This window comes from Notothenia rossii (genome assembly GCF_949606895.1).
Source record: "Notothenia rossii genome assembly, chromosome: 2".
NCBI lineage: Eukaryota > Metazoa > Chordata > Actinopteri > Perciformes > Nototheniidae > Notothenia > Notothenia rossii.
Window position 1 is genome coordinate 43,634,218 of NC_136904.1, and position 15,131 is coordinate 43,649,348.

General features: G+C 44.3%; 1 protein-coding gene across 2 annotated transcripts in view; it reads left to right on the forward strand.

Annotated features, from left to right (window-relative positions):
- LOC307028089 (uncharacterized protein) overlaps nt 1–15,131 on the forward strand; it is a 29,525-nt gene that overhangs the window by 843 nt on the left and 13,551 nt on the right. Inside the window, exon 1 of one of the 2 annotated variants that reach the window (XM_079662854.1) lies at nt 13,660–14,256. The exons of the other annotated variant lie outside the window; for it this stretch is intronic. The gene's annotated coding sequence lies outside the window, so the exon portion shown is untranslated. Of the gene's footprint in view, nt 1–13,659; nt 14,257–15,131 lie in introns of those variants that run through there. 2 annotated transcript variants of the gene reach the window in all.

Sequence of the window (15,131 nt, forward strand, 5' to 3'; positions counted from 1 at the left end):
TTCCTCGTATGTTGTAAAACTACATGGCGAATAAACAGATATTGTATCTTGTATCTTCCTAGGCCTACTGATTGCCTGCCTAGTGTTATACTGATTATTTTCCGTTTCCGGCGGACCGACCCGACGAGGCGTATTGCCGCCCTCCACAGGACAGTAATCACACTGACAGATTCAACCTCTCCCTAATTCCACGGATTGCTTCCTAGTTGGAGGTAGGCCTAGTGTGCAACACAGACCGTAGTTTATAAACTATGTGCATAACTGCAGTCCCCAGCTCCAGTACTTCCTGGAGGAAGCTCGCACATTGGTTTCCTGTTAAATATTAGATGAAGTGATTAATCTCAGGTGTGCAGCATAGCTGATTCATCACATCATCCAATAGTGTTTCACAGGAAACCAATGTGTGAGCTTCTCTCCATGAAGTACTGAAGCTCAGACATTTGTTTCCTGTGCAGCACACCTGAGATGAATCACTTCATCCAATACTGTTTGACAGTATGTGAGCTTCCCTCTCTTGCTTCCCTGTGGTGTTTTTTTACTGCCTCTATTCCAGATTTGACATCCTCGTGATCCTGGCGTGCGTGCGCCATCCTCAAGAAATTGCTATTGACCGTTCGAGTGTTATTGCAGCTAAGGTATTTCGATATGATTGAATGATTGTGTGACTGCGGTCACGTCTAAATGGAATGCTCGACTACCTGACTGAATGGCTACCCAGCTAGAAATGTTTGGTTCTAAAAACATTCTGAGAATGTTACAGTCATTGTTCTAGGAAGATTTTCAGCGGGAAGTTTTTGTTTGGTTCCCAGAACGTTCTTCTGAAAGGTAGGATAACGTTCTCTAAAGAAATTCTTAAAATGTTTTCGATAACATTGTTAGAACATTATGCCCTACTGTTCTTAAAACATTTTCAGCTGCAAGTTAGATTTTTTATGTTGCCAGAATGTTATTATTTTAGAGAAGGATAACATGGTTTATGTTAAAGAAATTATGCAAATGTTTTCTGGTAACAATTTACTCAAATATGTGTACATTATTTGAACATAAAGACCTAATATTCCTGTAATTGTTCAACTCAAAATTCCTGGGTAAGTGGACTGACCACTGTGGTCATTAGGATGATTATGATAGTTTACTTAACTATTGGAATTTGACTATTAACACTTGTAAAAGGATGACACGGAATCAGCTGGTGAAAGTAACATTTGTTTATTAGAAAAGGGGAGCTGGGAGTGGAGGTTGGTTATGGCGGCAGTGGGAAACAGATGTTCCAGGGTGGGTAGATAGGCCTGGCTGGTCTTGGGAGTGTGGAAGTCCTAGGATTCCTCCTGGGAGAGACACAAAAATCAGTGTGAGGCAAAAGCAGGCAAAGTTGTCAAAGAATATGCTGGTAAAAAGCTAGAGCGGCCCGCAACAAACCGTTCACGGCAACAATCCGGCAGGGAATGAGTGCAGGCTGAAGGTTTTCATAGTGTGGCTGACGAGCAGGTTGCAGGTGTGGTTGATTGGAGATTGCTCCCAGCCGTGTAGAGCAGACCAGCAGGCAGAGAGAGAGAGACACACAGTAGAAAGAAACACATACAAACACTAACAGGGGTTTCAGGGACGGGCAGTGATAGTCGGTCCGTTCTTCTATATGTCTGTCTTTGGTTTTCTAAGTGTTATTCGATCCATATGACAATAGAGATATGTGCATAAACAACAAAAACACTTGGGGTATAATGTTCGAACAATGTTATCACCAAACATTTTAAGAATGTTTTTAGAGAGCGTTATCCTATCTTTCAGAAGTACATTCTAGTAACCAAAATAAAACTTCTCGATGAAACCAGTCCTAGAACAATGAATGGTAACATTCTCAAAATGTTTTTAGAACCAACTCAGACATGCCTACGCAAACATGCAATATCATGAATTACGTGCTTGTTTTTTTTTTAAAAGGAAAATGTGGTGACATCAGATTTCTTTTAAACATCCTTTTCAAACAAATGCAACAACTTTGTTTTTTAAAGCTACAAATAAATCTAACGTTGACCATGACCCTGTTAATATTTTGCATCACAGGAACATTTTATAAAAAAAGAATAACCTCCTGAAAACATTTTCCAAATGTTGCTTTCAAAATGTTCTTCTTTGGTTATCATGTAACATTGAGGGAAAGTTCTATAAAAGAACATCTTTAATGTGTTACCCCAACAACGTCCAAAACACATCCTTAGAATGTTGGAGGCAAAACGTTCCACCTTTGTTGACTTATCACATTAAAGGAACATTTTATATAACACTTTGTCATCTAAGGCCTCAATAACATCCTGAAAACATTTTCAGAATGTTGCTTGGAGAATGTTCTTTATTTGTTATCATGTAACATTGAGGGAACGTTTTATATAGAACATCTTTAATGTGTTACCTAACAACGTCGAAAACACGTCCTTAGAATGTTGCAGGCAAAACGTTCCACCTTTGTTAACATATCACATGAAAGGAACATTTTATAAAAAAGGTTCTGTCATCTCAGGCCTCAATAACATCCTCAAAACAACCTCTGAATGTTGCAGTTAAAACGTTATGTCTTAGTTAACCTTAAACCTTTTAGGAACATTATTTGAAATAATAAACATCCTAAAAAGGTTATTTGAACATCAGATTAAAACATTTCTTTAAAACCTTATTAGAACCTATAGGTAACGTTAGCCAAAGTTGTGAGAACGTTCCCCGCTAGCTGGGTTGTATTTATTATAAACGTTAGTCCTTAACATCTATCACTGTGTAAATCACCATTCAAACATATTTTAAAAGTTGAACAAACCCCACACAGCTCTGTGAAATGTTGACTTTATTTAATCATTTCAGTAAAAACTAACGTTCATATTTCTCTTTTTGATTATAATACTGATGAACGTTCAAAACAAAGCACTTTGGCAACTTACCACATACGTTTTAAAATGCTTAATAAGCACCGTAAATTTCATGATATAATTTCTCCGTCATAATCGGTTGTTTCCGTGAACGGCCGACTTTGTGTGATAACAGATGCTGCGGCTGCAAGGCATTGTGGGGCAGCATTTTCTCCTCTCCTTTCGGTAAGGGAGGTTCAGTGGTTCCTAAGCTAAAGGAGGTTATAAAGGAAGTTTGAAACCTCCTTTCCTATCATGTAGAGAATTCGAACTGCAATTATTATTCAGATGTATACGCTCATACATCTTAAGAAGGTTATCACCAAACATTTCAAGTATGTTTTTAGAGAACGTTATCCTACCTTTCAGAAGAACATTCTGGGAAACAAAATAAAACGCCCCGCTGAAAACGTTTTAAGAACAGTAGGGCATAATGTTCTAATAATGTTATCAAAAACATCTTAAGAAGGTTATCACTAGGGTCGGGACTCGATTAAAAAAATTAATCTAATTAATTACAGGCTTTGTAATTAATTAATCGCAATTAATCGCATTTTTAATCACATATAAATATTTGACCTGAGAACAGTGAGAAGCAATTTTTTTCACATGTATTTTAGTATACCATTGAATAATAACTGAATACATAAGCTTAAGGATCAAAACATTGTTTATTTTTTTCAAGGTGGTACTTAACAAAGACCAACAGAAAAGTGCAATTTTTGCCATAAAGTGTAGCAATAGCATATTTAGGAATATAGTACATTTCAGAGATTCAGGTAGCCTATAGGTAGGTAGACCTTCTGTAAACTATAACACTTTGTTTTTTAAGTAAAACACAATACTTTCAAGTACATTCAGAACATTGGAAACCCTGACTATTAGAAAACATCTCTCTGTTGCTTCAGAGGCCATAACAGACTTTGTTGATTTACCAACAGTTGATTTAAAAAATCTAATACATTTCAGTCCAACTCTCTCAATAACCTTGGCCAAAACAATAAACAGTTCAACATAAAGTGCCAGTTGCACCAACAACGTAATAAATAGTTCAACATAAAGTGTACCATTTAAAATAAAATAAAAAAGTGCCAGTGATTGACCTCAATCTCTCCTATTCTTCCAATATCCTGATGAAAAGTAAAATCTCTGTTGCATAGGCCACTGTTTGATCAACGCGAATTGGGTGTGGGTCCTTGTACTCCGAGTCGGGCTAACGTCCACGCTAGCTTCCACGCTAGCTGCTATATGTTTTGCATTGAGGTGATACTTGAGGCTTGATGTGCTGCGGTGATACGCAAATTCCTTTTTGCATAATTTGCAAACAACCGTGGTCTTATCGATGCTTCCATCCGTCCGTTTTTTAAAACAAAATGTCCCATCCACGGGGCCAACCAAAGCGGTCTCATCAGCTTCTTCGTTCACGTTTGACTATTGTTCACTGTGGTTTGTTGTTGTTTGAAGTAATGAACGTTAGTTGGTGCTCCAGTATAATCGGTACCCCTGAAACTCATCCAGTGAGAAACGTTACGCGGTGCAAAAACAAGTGCGATTAAAATGCGTAAAAAAATGTAACGCGTTAATTTTTGTGTAATTAATTAATCTTAATTAACGCGTTAAAGTCCCGGCCCTAGTTATCTCCAAACATTTCAAGAATGTTTTTAAAGAACGTTATCCTACCTTTCAGAAGAAAATTCTGGGAACCAAAATAAAACGTCCCGCTGAAAACATTCCTAGAACAACGAATGGTGACAAACATTTCTAGCTGGGAACTCACATATGCCACCGCAAACATGCAATATCTGCTTACAGCTTATCATGAACTGCGTGCTTGTTTTTTTCAAAAGGAAAATATGGTGAAATAAAAAATTTTTTAAACATCCTTTTCAAACAAATGCAACAAGTTTGTTTTTTTAAAGCGCTCTTGAAATAAATCTGACGTTGACCATGACCGTGTTAATATTTGCCATAACAGCAACGTTTTATAAAAAAGAATAACATCCTGAAAACATTTTCAGAATGTTTCTTGGAGAATGTTCTTCAATTGTTATCATGCAACATTGAGGGAACGTTTTATAAAGAACATCTTTAAGGTGTTACCCAACAACGCCCAAAACACATCCTTAGAATGTTTTAGGCAAAACGTTCCACCTTTGTTAACATATCACATTAAAGGAACATTTTATAAAACACTTTCTGTCATCTCAGTCCTCAATAACCTCCTGAAAACATTTTCAGAATGTTTCTTGGAGAATGTTCTTCATTTGTTATCATATAACCTTGAGGGAACATTTTATACAACCCTTTCTCTCATCTCAGGCCTCAATAACATTATGAAAACATTTTCAGAATGTTGCTTTGAAAATGTTCTTCATTTGTTATCATGTAACATTGAGGGAACGTTTTATAAAGAACATCTTTAATGTGTTACCCAACAACGTCCAAAACACGTCCTTAGAATGTTGCAGGCAAAACGTTCCACCTTTGTTAACATATCACATTAAAGGAACGTTTTATAAAAAAACTTTCTGTCATCTCAGGCCTTAATACCATCCTCAAAACATCCTCTGAATGTTGCAGTTAAAACGTTATGTCTTAGTTAACCTTAAACCTTATAGGAACATTATTTGAACAAATAAACATCCTAAAAAGGTTCTTTGAACATCAGATTAAAACGTTTCTTTAAAACCTTGTTAGAACCAATAGGTAACGTTAGCCAAAGTTATGAGAACGTTCCCCGCTAGCTGGGTACACCTTGCATTGAGAAACTGTCTTGGTCTATTTAGTACTATTTTCCAGAGGTGGGACCAAGTCATTGTTTTGCAAGTCAGAGTCAAGTCTCAAGTCTTTGCGCTCAAGTCCGAGTCAAGTCTCAAGTCTTTGCACTCAAGTCCACGTCAAGTCTCAAGTCAGGATGGGCAAGTTCAAGTCAAGTCCAAGTCCTAAACTTTGACAAAACAAGTCTTAAACAAGTCATTATGTCCTTTTCACCAAATGTAATGACATCAATCAACAGAATAATACTAATCAAATTGCTCTTTATTAGTCACATTAATAATCAATTTTCTCTCTGCTGGTAAAGTAATGTCTTTTTTTAAGAGGGATCAGTAAGGTAAGGCTACCGTGACGGTTTGATTCAGAAGGAGTTTAATGTATAAGATCCTTGATGTTAAGGTGACCAGAATGTTTATTTCCACTGTGTACAACATGTTATAAAGGGACCCACAATCTATCTTTATGCAAGGGATAATGTGCAGCGAGGCGGTCTCTATGGGGAAAAGAACACCTACATCTAGATCCCTCTGCAGGTGGTACTTTAAGTATATTTTGATGCTAATACTTTTGTACTTTTACTTGAGTAACATTTTGAATGCAGGACTTTTTTCTATTGTAACCGGGTATTCCTACACTCAGGTACTTTTACTCAAGTACAATATCTGAACTTCTCCCACCTCTGACAATCAATCCTGAGTGGGAAAGAAAAAAAAGACCCTGCTCTGAAGGTTATTTTCATTTTACAAATCCTGCACTCAGCTTTGCTTTCTCCAATATCATTGAAATGCAGCCAGATGCTGCTTCTTTTTTCGGTTTTCGCTAATTTCTTGACTTTTTCCGACGCGTTTGCATTTAAATCCGTCTCCCCGTCGCTCTGTGCAGCTGGCCTGTAACACTACACCTGCTGTGCCCCCCACCCTTCTTTCACATAATGGTATGATCCTAGTGTGTCCTCGCATATGATTGGCCGCATGGTGGCCCAGCTAAATAAAGACCCGCCCCTGCCTGCAAGGATTCTCATCTCAGCAAGAGTAGGAGCGGCTGAAGATTCTGCTCTTCCTGACGGGAGTCTGCTCTTCTAGCAGCATCTTGCGATCGGCGTGTTGGAGACCTCTGAATTAAATTATCAAGTCACCTCAAGTCAGAAGGCTCAAGTCCAAGTCAAGTCCGAGTCATTGGTGTTCAAATCCAAGTCGAGTTGCAAGTGTTTTGTAATTTTGTCAAGTCGAGTCTCAAGTCATCAAATTGGTGACTCGAGTCTGACTCGAGTCCAAGTCATGTGACTCGAGTCAACACCTCTGCTATTTTTTTTTTTTTTAACAAATACTGTAAGCAAATATTTACAGATATTTATTTTTACATCATGCTCATGTTCATAATCTGCATGCAAACTGAAAAAAAACTTTTGTTGGTTGCCTTTGTAATTTCTCCATTCTCTGGTCTCCTTTTTTCTAGGTCATCAGAGAGGCCAACCATCCTGTTCAGTGTCAGGCAGCCAGGCTAACCATCCTGTTCAGTCTCAGGCAGATTGAATTATGTTTGTGGTAACTAGTTACCACGCACAACAATGTTCCACTGTAAATATATTGGATGTCAGCATGTGTCTGAGAAGGTGGATAACTTTGTTCAGCACACAAAGCTGCACAGTAATGCCCCCAATTATCATTATCAGTGTGGGGTGCCTGACTGCTCACGGAGGTACAGAAAACACACGGCACTGACATCGCATATACTGTATATAGGCTGCATAAATGCTACCTGCAAGCTGCTCGGTCTATACCGCCTGACACATCCTTGAAATGTGTGCTTGAGGCTTGTGCATTTAAGTGTGACACTTTAGCCTCTCTTATTAAGCATTTGAAGACACACTTAAGGGGAGGAATGGAAACTAGATGCCCATTTAGATGTTGTGATTGCAGGTTCACAAACGTGATGACTTTTGCTTCACATATTTCCAGGAAACATAGGCGTGTAGAGGATTCCGTTTTAGACTAATTGGTACTAGACAAGTCTAGTACTACAGAGTCATTGCCAGAACCCAGTCAGTCGTATTCAGAAGATGCTGGTGAACATGATGATTAACTATAGGTTACTTACTTAACCCCAGTTCTCAGAGTAACATGAAGTGAGTTGTCTCACTATGGGATGCGCCTCATCGCGGAGCAAACAGAAGCATCAATCTCATTACGCCAATCCTGATTGGCTGGTGATCTTGACGTCAGCGTCAGGGAATCTACCCCCTATAAGTAGCTTGCGCTACGCCGCATGCATCATTCAAAATAAGCACCTCTTCTCGCTTCACCATAGCAAGGAGGGCGTCTGGTGAGACATCTCACTTCATGTTACTCTGAGAACTGGGGTTACGTAAGTAACCTATAGTTCTCATTCGTAACACTCGGTTCGATGTCTCACTATGGGATATTGTAGCTCCCATATTGCCAGACGAGCTTATCTCAAAAATCACCAAACCCAACCAGAATTGAACAGTTAGAGCTCTAACTCAGCAGGGGGCCCCGCACTGCATGGGCCACACTGGGAGCAGAGACGTCTAATCTGTAAAAGCGGACAAAAGTGCGCGGCGAGGACCAGCTCGCTGCTGCACAAATGTCTTGGATGGAAACACCCTTGAACAAAGCCCAGGATGTAGCCAGACCACGAGTCGAATGAGCACGCAAACCCGAAGGTGCCTGCAGACCCTGACTTGTGTAAGCCAAAGCAATTGCCTCCACAATCCAGTGAGAGAGCCGTTGCTTAGTAACAGGCTTGCACTTCTGGGGGTTAGCCCAGGACACAAAGAGTTGGTCATTATGACGAAACTCTTTTGATCTGTCGATATAAGTGCGTAAAGCACGGACTGGACATAGCAAATTCGGCTGCTGTTCCCCGGTGGGACACAGCGGCGGAGGAAATGCCTCAATGTCAATGGGGGTACATGAACCAACCACCTTTGGTATAAAGGCAGGGTTGGGCTTCAGCAACACTCTCGTTAACCCTCGGGCGAACTGAGTGCATGAAGGATGTACAGATAGCGCATGAATGTCACTGACTCGCTTGGCGGATGCCAGGGCCAGTAACAGCACTGTCTTGAGTGACAGGTGCTTCATGTCAGCTTCTTCCAGGGGTTCAAATGGGGCTCGAGTGAGCCCATCTAAAACACTGTCAAGTCCCATAAGGGCACCAGTGACCTGGAAACAGGAAGGAGCCTGCGAGCTCCCTTCATAAAACGGCAGACCAGAGGATGCTGGCCGGCCGTCTTACCCTCAAAACCCACATGGCATGCAGCAATAGCAGCCAGGTAGACTTTGATCGTGGAGAAAGCTCTGTGTTTATCAATTAGGTCCTGTAGAAATGATCAAATCACTCCCACAGGGCATTGAAAAGAGGTGTGCCCTTTTTGAAGGCACCAGTCCTCAAACACCCTCCACTTGCAGTCATAAAGAGACCTAGTGGAGGAAGCTCTCGCACTCTGAATAGTGTTTATCAACTTCTGCGGGAGACCCACTGCATTCAGATTATACCACTCGCGGGCCAGGCCCATAGGGCCATGCACTCCGGGTGTGGGTGAAAGATCGTCCCCCCCGCCTGAGACAGTACGTCTCTGCGTAGGGGGAGCTGCCACGGCTGACCGCACAGCAGCTGATATATCTCCGCCAGCCAGTACATTGCAGGCCAGCGCGGAGCTATCAGGATCATTGTGTGTCGCCGTTCCCTCACTCTGGCCAGAGTTTGGGGTATCAGCGCCAGGGATGGAAACGCGTACAGGAGGACCGGAGGCCAAATGTGCGCGAGCGCGTCCACGCCTAATGGTGCGTTTTGATCGCGCATTGAAAAGAAAAGCTGACAGTGAGCATTTTCTTTTGATGCGAACAGATCTACCGCGGCTCGTCGCTCTCAGAGAGAGGAGACGGCCGCAGCTCCACAAGATCAGTTTGCGTGCCAGCATGTGTAACTGGAGAGAGCGCAAACGCCCTTGTCGGTTTATATACGATATTGTGGTCGTATTGTCCATCCTCACGAGGACATGGTGTCCTCTGAGAAAAGGCAGAAAGCGTTTTAGGGTGAGGAACACCGCTAAAAGCTCCAGGTAATTTATGTGCGACCGCTGGAGGTCTCTGCTCCAGAGACCCCTCACCGGACGACCTTCGTAAATACCTCCCCAGCCTGTCAGACATCCGTCTGTGGTGACCACCTTCCGTGAAAGGACAGCACCCATAGGCACGCCCCGTACCAGAAAAGTCGGGTGCAGCCAGTGGCGCAGTGCCATTACGCATTTCAGAGTAACCATCACTCTCCACGCGCCATGACGAGCGGGGATTAATTTTAGAGCGGCTACCCAGCGCTGAAACTCCCTCATGTGTAACCGTCCCAGTCGTACGACCAGGATGGCTGACGCCATGAGCCCCAGTAACCGCAGGCATGATCTAAAAAAGAACATGTTTGCGCAGCTGGAAATGAGCGAGGCAAGCTCTGAAAGCTTTCACTCTTTCCGCTGACAGGCGGGCTGTAAAGGGCACCGAGTTCAGGTGTAAACCCAGGAAGAGAACAGTCTGTGCCGGGCACAACATGCTCTTTTCTGTGTTTATTATGAAACCCAGGTTGAGCAGGTGCTTTACGAGGACATTTGTCTGCGTAATAGCCTCCTGTTCCGACTGTGCGAGAAGCAGCCAGTCGTCTAGGTAGGTTGCCAGGCGAATACCCTGTTGTCTTAACGGGGCTATCGTGGCTTCTGTACATCGTACAAACACTCTTGGACTGAGAGACAGACCGAAGGGAAGTACTCTGTATTCGTAACAGATCCCCTGAAATGCGAACCTCAGATATTTCCTGTGTGGGTAATATACTGGGATGTGGAAATACGCATCTTTCAGGTCGACTGATGTAAACCAGTCGTTTTGTCGCACGAGACGCATCAGAGATGTGTGAGTGAGCATTCTGAATTTGTATCTTTTTAGATATTTGTTCAGAGCCCTCAAATCTAGTATTGGCCGAATTCCGTTCCCTCCCCGTTTGGGAACGAGGAAATACTTGGAATAAAAGCCGCTCTGACTCTGCTCGGCGGGTATTATAGATATAGCCTTCTTTTCTAGAAGTGAGAGAATCTCTCTCTCCAGAATATGGGCTGACTCTCCTCGGGCATGTGAATACAGAACGCCCGAGAAGCGAGGGGGGGTGACAGCGAATTGGAGTCTGTAGCCCCGTGTTACTGTCTTGAAAACCCAAGCAGACGTTGTGAGCTTCTCCCACTGTTTGCTCCTTGGAGCCAGCGGAGATGTCACGTCTCTTACCCTCTGAGTCTCTATTTGTTGTGTTATGGGTCCCTCTAGTGTCTGAACACGATGGTACCCCATTTCAACAATCCCCACCGAGACTGCGAATGCGCGTGATGGTGGTGCCTTCACAACCCCAGCCGGTACTGCGCATGCGCGTAACGGTAGCGGCTCTATAACCCCAGTCGTCACTGCGCATGCGCATGGCGGTGGTGCCTTCACAGACCCGTCTATTATTCGCCTTTTGAGAGAGGCCGTAGCTGCTCTCAAAAGAGGGACAGGCGACAGACTGTTTATTGTTTTTATTGTCTTTCTTTTCATTTTTTTGGACTGCGCCCTCGGCTTGAAGCCTGGATGCGACAGTGAAAAATTGTTTATTTGAAAACAACAACAATTGTGACATGTGTTTTTGTGACTTAGGCAGATAGCAGAACTCGCTGTCTCTGGTATTAAGTCTGTTTCCCTTCTGGCGCGAACTTGAGGATGGCGTTGCGGCATCACTCGAGGCGGCGGGAAGATGGAGGCCTGATGGCATCCCGAAAACACATCTGGAGCTGGGGAACAGGGAACTTCCAGCTCTGTCACCGAGGAGAGGAGAGGAGGCTGTCAGGCCGCCCGCTTCTTCTTCCTCGACTGGTGACCGAAAATCTGAGTCGGCTGTGCCTGAACAGCAGCTGCCGAAACCGGAGATTTCTTCGGCCAGCTCGTCCTCGTCTCCTGCCTGGGCTGGGGACTCGGGGCGGGCTGTGGCCTCTGCTGCCTCGGTACCTTGAACCGGGCAGGACGTGAGGCAACTTGGGCGAAGGACTGCCACGAGACCGTTGCAGGTAGCGGCTGGACCCTTCGGGGGAGACAGAGGTGGAGGGCCTCGTCTTCCTTCTTTTTTGAATCACATCTCCGCTGAGTCGAGACTAAAGCCGAGCCGAAAATACCCTCGGGAACGATAGGCATGTCCAGAACATCCTCCTTTTCCCGGTCCGGGAGGTTGGTCAGGTTGAGCCACCTGGCTCTCTCCTGTACCACCATTATGCCCATGACTTTGCCCGTGGCCTGCACTGCACAGCGCTGCACACGGAGGCAAATGTCCGTAATCGCTGCAATCTCGTCCCATACGGCCGGCCCAGGTTTGCTCGATAGGTCCTCGCAGAGCTCCGCATAGTAGGTGGTCAGCAGTGAGGAGACATTGAGTGCCCTGGCGGACAACGCTGCGGCTTTATAGGCCCGTTCCGTCATCGCTGACTGGAACCGGTCTGCCTTCACCGGTAGCGTGGGGTTCCTGCTTGGTGTCAGAGCCAGCCTCGGTTGGAGGTGGGCTGCCACCAGCGGTTCCATGGGCGGCATGCAGAGCCATGCGGAGGCACCCTGGATTGGGGCCTTATTACTGAAGGGGCAGTCTCTCCACGAGACTGACACCTCGTCCAGCATCTCCGGGATGACTGGAAGGAGCTGCCTCTTTGTCTTCGCTACTTGGGGCAAAGTCTTCCCATCGTAGCGAGACCTGGAGGTCTCCTTGGCCATTTCAGACCATGGGATGTCCAGCCTGGACGCGGCACGTTGACACACGGCCTGCAGGTTCATGCTCAGACAGGGCGAACCTGGTGCGCTATCGCCCGGGAGAGCAGCCATCGCTCCCGGCTTTGCAGCCTGAGCTGATGACACGAAGACATCATCGTCTTGCTCATCCGTGTCGGACAGGAGGAACACAGAGGTATCCTCTTCGTCCTCCATGTAGTCCAACTCTAGGACATCATCCGCGGGCGAGACCATGGTGAGGTCCAGTTGGGAGCCCCAGCTTGACATAGCGCGGGGCTCCGCTCTCGCGGCTGTTGCCGCCAACCGGGCCCCAGCCTGACACGGCGCAGGGCTCCGGTTCAGCAGCTGCCGCTGTTATTGAGCCCCAGCCTGACACAGCGCGGGGCTCAATCTCCGCGGTGGACCGCGGGGTCCTGTCCCGACAAGCTAGCTTGGCGTGCTAGCCATCGGCGGAGGCTCTTGATGGTGAAGTGGGCACAATGCCCGCACGAGCCGGGGTTGTCGATAGCCTCCTGGGCGTGTTCCAGCCCGAGGCAGGAAGAGCAGACCTGGTGTGAGTCTGTGCCTGATATCTTCAACCCGCAGCTGCAGAGCCGAGCCTCCGAGTCCCTGACTCCTCTGGTGTGAGGGAGAGAAGCGTCCATCTCGTTCGCCGTGGTGACGGCGTGGAGAGGACCCGCTCGTAACAGGTACGTTGCTGAGAAAAAATCCTTCCCCACCTGTCGTTAATCCGGAGAAAAAACGACGGTATAGAATTTTATTCTCAAAGAATATTAACTGGTGTGTTAATACCCTTTTTATCTTCCCCTCCTCTGGTGTGAGAGAGAAAAAGAAAAAAACGTCCCCGCTACCTTGCTGTCGGTAGTGAGGAAAGGCAAGCTAGTAACAGGTGTGTTACCAGCTTGAAAAATCAAAACCTTACCTTTAATTCCGAAGAAAGAAACGGCGAGGTAGATTGCAACACTAACTGGTGTGTTAGTATTAACAGTCTTCTTGCAGAAGTATATATAGAAGTAGCCGGCGAGCGCCCGTCGACCGAAGTTAGCTTGGATAGCTTGGTTCCGTCTGTGGACTGTGTGAGCTAGCCCGGCTACCAATAAAGATGTGCTCTGAAGCGAGAAGAGGTGTTTGAATGATGCATGCGGCGTAGCGCAAGTTACTTATAGAGGGTAGATTCCCTGACGCTGACGTCAAGATCACCAGCCAATCAGGATTGGCGTAATGAGATTGATGCTTCTGTTTGCTCCGCGATGAGGCGCATCCCATAGTGAGACATCGAACGGAGTGTTACGAATGAGAACCAGAAATACCATTAGCTGTGGACGAAAACCTTTTTTTACAGAACCTTACACTTTTCAATTTGAAATTGCAATCTAAGCTACTCTTACCGGCAATCACCATACAAACCATTATTAATGACTTTTGAAGTGCTCATGAACTTGGCCTGTCTCATTCACTTAACATTCTGAGTGAAAAATTGAAGAAACTTGGAATCCCTCACGCCACTATAAGCAGCATCATCGATGAACTGAACAGAGAGGATCTACTCACACTCTATAACAGGGGAAGACTCAGTACAGATAGGTAGATTGTTTTCCGACCCAAATACGACCCACAGTAGCGTTTTCAATCAACGTCTTTAGTAGAAGAAGAAGAAGAAGAAGAAGAAGAAGATTCAGAGCGGGAACCGGAAGTGGTAAAATGCTAACTCACTGGGGTTTTTCTGGACTCGTCACTGCATCACTGACAACATCCATTTATTTCCTACAGACCAGCTAATAAAGGTGAGTAGTCAGATAGCCAAAAGTAGAATCAGCTAACGTTAACGTGAGCATGGAAGTTATGTGATCCATCGGTTCATGCGGTTTATCCAAATGTTATCACACGTCACATTCTTCATAACTATGTTAAATACTATTTATGTATTAAGTGAAGAGTCATAAGGGGTGTAATGCTGCCGGAAACACCGCTCCGGCACCTAAAACGGGGATGGTTGTTAGCATCTGGTGCTAGCTAGCTATGTTAACGGATAGGCTGAGAGGCTAATTTAGGTAATGTAATGTTTACACAGTTAACTTTAGTCTAAGTTATCTCAGTGGGTCTGAAACAGTTTGGTCACCATATATGGAAACACATATTTCCAAGGCACACTTTTATATTATTGTAATGTTCCACAATAGGAGTCGGAAACAGGCCTCAAGTTATTAGGTTCAATAGCTCCTTCGGTAGCATACAAATACAGGTTCATAGGTCACAGGTTGTAGGTCGTAGGTTCAACGTCACGCAGCACCCTAAAAAAAATCGAATGAATGTAAAACATCGATGACATCCTTACAATTCATACTATTGGACATACAACAAATAATTTTTTTTTTTAAAAGAGTAAATAGTTACATATGCACAAAGATAATAAAAAAAAAAGTATTGTTCATATTCTTATCATTTCTTTAAAGTATTGACATTTATACAGTTAAGTTTCATATGGGTGTTGACAGATGTATCCATAGATTTAGTTAATTTTGCCCTCAAATTGCACAAAATTGATGCATTTAACTTCCCGGGGGCCTCCGGACCCCCCCCCCCCTAGAGGACGTGAGGTCCACCCCCACTTAAAACATATTCATATGGATAGGATACTAAATAAATGTGCACACTTTTT